The sequence below is a fragment of the Coregonus clupeaformis genome, unplaced genomic scaffold (assembly GCF_020615455.1).
Source record: "Coregonus clupeaformis isolate EN_2021a unplaced genomic scaffold, ASM2061545v1 scaf1871, whole genome shotgun sequence".
Taxonomy (NCBI): domain Eukaryota; kingdom Metazoa; phylum Chordata; class Actinopteri; order Salmoniformes; family Salmonidae; genus Coregonus; species Coregonus clupeaformis.
In genome coordinates, this window is record NW_025535325.1 from 83,791 (window position 1) to 90,531 (window position 6,741).

Sequence of the window (6,741 nt, forward strand, 5' to 3'; positions counted from 1 at the left end):
GTCCTCTGCCGAAGGAGCAGGTTTTAGGCTTAAGCTGTAAAGTCCTTCCCAGGGATAATGCTTGATATCAGTCAATGGATTCAAAACAATGGACAGTTTATGCCAGCATAATTTTTCGTTAAGAACAATAACAAACACAGTACAGACCACCCGACTAAAAGAGGAATGATGACAGGATGCTCTGCCACATTTTCTTGTTTGTAGGTTTGTTCCATTTAGAGATGTTTTGTTGTTTCTTTCTAAGCTCTTGGAGTGTGTGCTTGTGTTGTTTGTGTTAAAAGAGAGCACCATTTTAAGACAATTCCTCTTGAAAAAAAAACAGACAAACAGTCGCCTTTAGGCTGCCATAGAGTTAGTAGTCAAACGTTTAACAACAAAAAGGTTTTGCCATGTCCCAAAGTATTCTGGGGGGCCATTACTCTGTGTGTTTTAGATGTACAGTAAATAGTTCAGTTTGGTGTGGTTTGTCTTTGCTCTGTTCTCCCATGTACAATTTATCTGGTAAACTCTTGATTCAGATGGATGACAGGGGTGGTATGGACAGGGAAAGGGGATGAGGTGAGATGGTGGTTGGACAACAACGTTGGATGAGGTTGGATGGGTGTTGCTTCCTTGTGCACTCTGTGGGCCAGTCACACGGTCCCATCACACGGTTCCGTCTCCTGCCTGGGCTTGTGGACGGTTGTGCGGGAGGGGGTGCTTAGGGATGGGGCCAGGGTGCACAGGAATCCAGCCAGCAGAGTGAGGCCTAAGCCTCCCCAGGCACAGAACATGGACCAGCCGTAGCCATGGCTAATATCCTCTGGGAGGCCATACATGTAGCGTGGGTAGCGGGACAGCTCAAAGTTGATGCCTGCCACACACGTACACAGGGAGATGATACAGCATGTTCCTGAGGGAGGACAAGGAGAGAAACGGAAACGTATGGGATTCACTGCTAAATCATTCACAGCAACTTTAATTAACATATTATGTCATTCCTATGTTGGTAGGCCTAGTGGGTCAGCCAGACAATAGATGGTAACATCTGTACACTCCAGAGATGTCATGAGTTTTACAGAGATGTAAAACAGAGATGTCATGTGTTTCTTGTATGCCTTATTATATAAACCTATATATGTTCACACATATAGCTCTCTCACACACAAGCGCATATACCCACAACTACTGTAGTCTACACAATGAATCAAAGAAACACACACATGCACACACACAGACACACACACACACCAAACAGAGAGAGGTGCCAGCTCTTACCTCCCATGAGAAAGAGTAGTCCAGCTACATACTGCATGAGGTCATGCTGCTGACAGCAGCCCAGCACTCCGATAATCCAGCCAAACAGGATGATGGACACGGCCATGCCCACAAAGCCAGCCGTCATCTGCGTAGATCTGCACCAACAGACACACACTCCATCATTTAGTGGACAAAGAACAGTGGAGATCAGAGCAGAAGGCCTAGTGGGATCTACAGCATGCACAGCACAGAAATGCAATGCCTGCACAATCATATTCACAGCATATGATATACCAAAATATTCCTGCCATAAATAGAGCCATACACCTTACAAATCCCTGTCACTTCCTTCACAGAACCATGTCGTTTTCCTTATCTTTTGAAGGATCTCAGAACTAGAGAGGGCGACAGGGAGGGGTGAAAAAGTGATAACAAGAAGATGAAATTGAGAGGATTGGTTTTATTACTATTGCTCTCAATGGCCGCCACTTTAAATGTATTTGATCCTGAGATAACAGTTAGAGAGAAAGAGAACTAGAGAGATAGACAGAGAAAAGGATTGAACCTAGGAGAGTCCAGACATACTGTACAGCCAGTAAGATAGCCATTAGACAGAGACAGAGGCTCAGACTTACGGAGTGACATGCTACTCATCCTGGACGGATGGTCTTGGTGATGTTGATGGGTAAATTCCCGAGGAAGGATGGAGGAAGAGTAATGATACTTGACTGGGATGCACCGCTGAATCAATCCTGAAGAAAATATTTTATGATTAGGATAGAAACACAGTCTTGATAAGATCTTGATAAAACAGGCGCTTTGCAGACAAAATACTCAACCACACTGAATATGGTGGCTCAGTTAAGCATGTAGACACTACGGTAGTTCTAAAACAGAACATTGTTATGAGTCCTTTGTTCACTGTGAATGACGTCGTCATGCAATATCCTCAGTGTGCCTCTCAACGTGAGAGACAGCTAGCTGTGATTCAGAGCAGAAACAGCATCCGGCATCATTCATGTAGATCAGCCTCTAATTAGGCTCTCTCAGTGCGAGGTGGGTATCCAGACCAATTATACCAACAGGAAGAGTAGAGAGTTGCATTACTGTTTCATCATATCACTGTGATGAGATAGACACTCTATGCTCAAATGACATATTATTATTGCAAATATCTTCACATATTCCAGGATGTTGTTTTCTCTAATCATTGTAGTTCATTTACCAACAGTTACTTGTTAGGATCGAGTAAATTGTTATCAGGGGAGAAGGGAGATTTATGCTGGAATATGTTTGTGACGTGATTTCTTAAGTGTGGAATAAGACCCCTGCCATAAAGCCTAGTCAGTCACCATCGATGGAAATGGCTATATGGTTCTGGCATAAACAAGAGGAAGAATCAAAAAAGGAAAACATGAACAAGTGATAATGTTCAAAAAAAGGGTTTGAAAAGGCCTTAGCATTGAGTTCACTCTGTTCAGAGTACAGAAATCCATAATTCATTGTTCTCAGTGTCAGGTGGGGAAGCACACGTCATCCAGATGAGCGGTGAGACATTTATATCCCATGACTACTTCTGCAAAATCTAACATTGTGTGAGCCCTCAAGACCAAGAGTAATGGATGGAGACCAATTTACTAAGCACTTGCCTCAGTAGTAGATCTGGCTACCTACTCGCTTTTATTGTTTGATCAATTTTAAGTCAAAGGCAGCAAAAACAAGTCATCAAATGTGAGAACCCAATGTTGAGGCAGGGATATCACCAAAACGTTGGTATTGACCCACCAAATGTGATAGAGTTGTCAAAAGTCACACCTGAACTTCAGCTGCAAACATTCAGCTACGGAAGCTAAGGAAGTCAAAAGTACTGTATGCAGGCTAAAAACATGGAGCCAACAGTTCACAACCTCATATGGAACTATAGCAGCCTGAGGGATGAAATAGACATTGCTGGATTGGGTTCCATGTCCCAGTTACTGAGGAGAATCTATAGTATTGGCCAAATTAATTCACTTTTAATGTGCTCTGGTCTCACAGTCTTGTGGTAGCCAGATCTGTTTGTGCTTTAGCCAACTAATCTGTTGTTTGTTGTCATGCCATACATGTAGCATTGAATCACAGGGTTGAAGATTTAATCTTAAATCAGCCATACATCCACGTATCACAGGGGGAATGGAAGATTGTTGTGTGGAAACAGGGAATGGAAACTAAATGCAAGTTTCACCCAAAATTACATTGTTAAAACAGTTCTAGGGTTGACGTGTTATGCTCGACCCGCTCAGTTTTCCACCACAAAATACCAGAAAAGGGGCAAAAAAATTTGAACCAGCTCACCTGTTTTTACACTATGATTTTACTATAGATGGGTTGGTTGTTTAACAAAACCGATGCATACGCAACTATGGGGGCAAAACAGACAGGGTTGGCTTAGATTAAGTTGACAACATGTAAACTATATTTCCTCTCCAATGTTTATTGAAAACAAATACATTTGCATAATGAGCACTTACTTGTTGTCTCTCAATACATCGTTACAGTTGTTGGTTAGCTAGCTAGCACATTTTGGCCATATTAGCATAGACATGACATCAGTCAAAACACCTCAAAACAAGACATGGTATCAAGAACAAGATCAAACTAGCTGAAACGAGCACCACAATTTCCCCACATGGCAGCTTGTCATTGATCTTAGCTGGCCATCCAGAATAACAAAATGAGGGACAAACGAAATGAATCACTAATCACATGAAATAAATAATAATCTTCAGAAATGACTTTTTCAAAGCAACAAAATAATTAGGGCTTTACAATGATGCTGAAAACTTGGATACATTTTGGGGTTAAGGGGTTAAAATCTTCCTAGAAGTCACAGAGGGTGCACAGAGGGACACATCAAAATGCTGAATTGTATTCTTATAAAATATCTGATGTATTGAATTCTCCATGTGGTCTATATTAAAGGGCACTTCATTTAATATAACAGGCTTTTAAAATTCAACATTGGTGCATAATTTCTAATTCAAATATCAAAGGGATGCAAAAGGCACTATTTTCGTGGAACAACCCAAGAACATTTATGTTTTCACTGTCCTCTTAGGCCTGATTGAATACATTAGGAAAACATCCTGGTAAACAAACATGCTACAATTTCTGGAGAATTCTCCAAAATGTTCAGTATCCTGAATTTCCCTTGAATGAAGGTACTGTGTTTATGATAACATTGATGCTTTCGTGCTCTCATTATTCATCAGAATCTCAGAGTTGTCAGGCATGAACGCCTCATTGCATTGCACAGAAAACCCTGATCTTATGTATCGGACGAGGCCGTTCTGCGAGAGTTCCATGCACTGTGATTTTCTCTCCTGCAGCTCAAAATTCCCACGAACCAGGATGTTTATCAATAATTCAGTCTTTGTTCTTCTCTCGGTCTCCCCCGTGGCAGTCGACCCATCACCCATAACACATTATCTAGTATTTTAATGTAACAGATGCCAAATGCACTCAGCAAAATCGAAATGTCCAAATAGCACCTGAGACAAAACCTTTTCGCTTTTACAAGGAAGACCCCCTTCTCCTCCGCCATAGTGTGCTACTGCAAGGCAAACGGGCTGGTCGCAAAGCCTAAATTAAATTCAGCACCATGGACAGAGCTGTCCACAAAGCGTAAAAAATACGGAGGTGTCACGTCTTCGGCGTCACGGACACTACTGGCATTCCCATCTAGATTATTTACTGTAGGCTACTGTAGTTTACAATGATGAACAAAAGCCGCTCTTGTAAAATATTATTATGGCAACGGCCCTACAGTGACAGTTACGAGCATCAATTAATCCCATGCCCAGTGTATCAATATGATCATGTTGAGCTTGGATCCCGAGCAACATGCTTACACTCAGTGAGTAGCTTCAGCACCACATAACACCAGGGCCTGATGTAGGCTATTAGCGTAGCATCCTTACCTTTATATATGAGGTCCTCTGTCTCCAGGTCAAATCCATCTCGAAGACACTTTCTCCAGAGCCCAGATATGGTTGAATTGAACTGGCGATTGCAGTGGGACTCCATAGCTGATGCTGCGACCAGAAAGTGCCGTTTTTCCCTAATAAGAGGCTGAGCTCCGGCACTTGGACCGTTACCTTTCCTTACAATGCCATTTGGGGGCATCTGGAGGGGGAGATTGCTATTTGAGATGTAGATGTACCGGGTCGTTTCTCTTGTTGGCGTAGTTTTTACACCTTTCTCGGTGTCTCCGCGCATCTGTCTCATACCAATAGTCGGTGCAGATTGCCATGGCTAGCAACCCCAACGCACATAACGCTAAGAACAGCCCACTGCTGGTTAAAATTTTCATGGCGGCCATCTTCCCCACTCGATGGAGAGAGCCCAGACAGTCGCGAGAAGAATCCTCGGCTGCCGGATGGTACCGTGTCAAAAATCACGACGGCGCTCACAGCCTCATGGAGCTCTGGACAGCAAACATGATGGACGCCCCCGGTTCTCTTGGGCTAGATGCTGTCTATTGTTGTCGTGCGTCCCGGCAGATGTGATGATTTTTCCACCATATGTTTTGGTACTGTAAAGAGGAGATGGGATGGATGCGCGAGTGGGTAGTGATGCAATGCACTCTCTCTCCTCTCGGCGGGTTTCAGTAGGATGGGAAGAAACCAAGCGCTGGCTAGATCTTCAGCAGCTTGTTCAATAATAATAATAATAATAAAATAATAGGGCTAAACATGTATGATTAAATATGAATACATTGTGTTAATATACGAATTATATCACATGTATTATTAGTAGTATTATTCTTATTATTTGGGACATTGTGATCTACTACAACTGTAAGGACCTGACACAGTTGTTTTACTTTCATATGAAGTATATACAGTACCAGTCAAAAGTTTGGACACACCTACTCGTTCAAGGTTTTTCTTTACTTTACTATTTTCTACATTGTAGAATAATAGTGAAGACATCAAAACTATGAAATAACACATATGGAGTCATGTAGTAACCAAAACAGTGTTAAACAAATCAAAATATATTTTACATTTAAGATTCTTCAAGGTAGCCACCTTTTACTTTGATAACAGCTTTGCACAATCTTGGCAATCTCTCAAACCAGCTTCACCTGGAATGCTTTTCCAACACTCTTGAAGGAGTTCCCACATATGCTGAGAGCACTTGTTAGCTGCTTTTCCTTCACTCTGCGGTCCAACTCATCCCAAACCATCACAATTGGGTTGAGGTCGGATGATTGTGGAGGCCAGGTCATCTGATGCAGCACTCCATCACTCTCCTTCTTGGTAAAATAGTCCTTACACAGCCTGGAGGTGTGTTGGGTCATTGTCCTGTTGAAAAACTAATTATAGTCCCACTAAGCGCCAACCAGATGGGATGGCGTATCGCTGCAGAATGCAAAGCACCCCCACACCATCACACCTCCTCCTCCATGCTTCAAGGTGGGAACCACACATGCGGAGATCATCCGTTCACCTAGTCTGC

The 6,741-nt window shown here is 42.5% G+C and overlaps 1 pseudogene; it reads right to left on the reverse strand.

Annotated features, from left to right (window-relative positions):
• Window positions 1-415: 415 nt before the first annotated feature.
• LOC123487906 lies at window positions 416-5,612 on the reverse strand (annotated as a pseudogene).
• Between the last annotated feature and the right edge of the window lie 1,129 nt (window positions 5,613-6,741).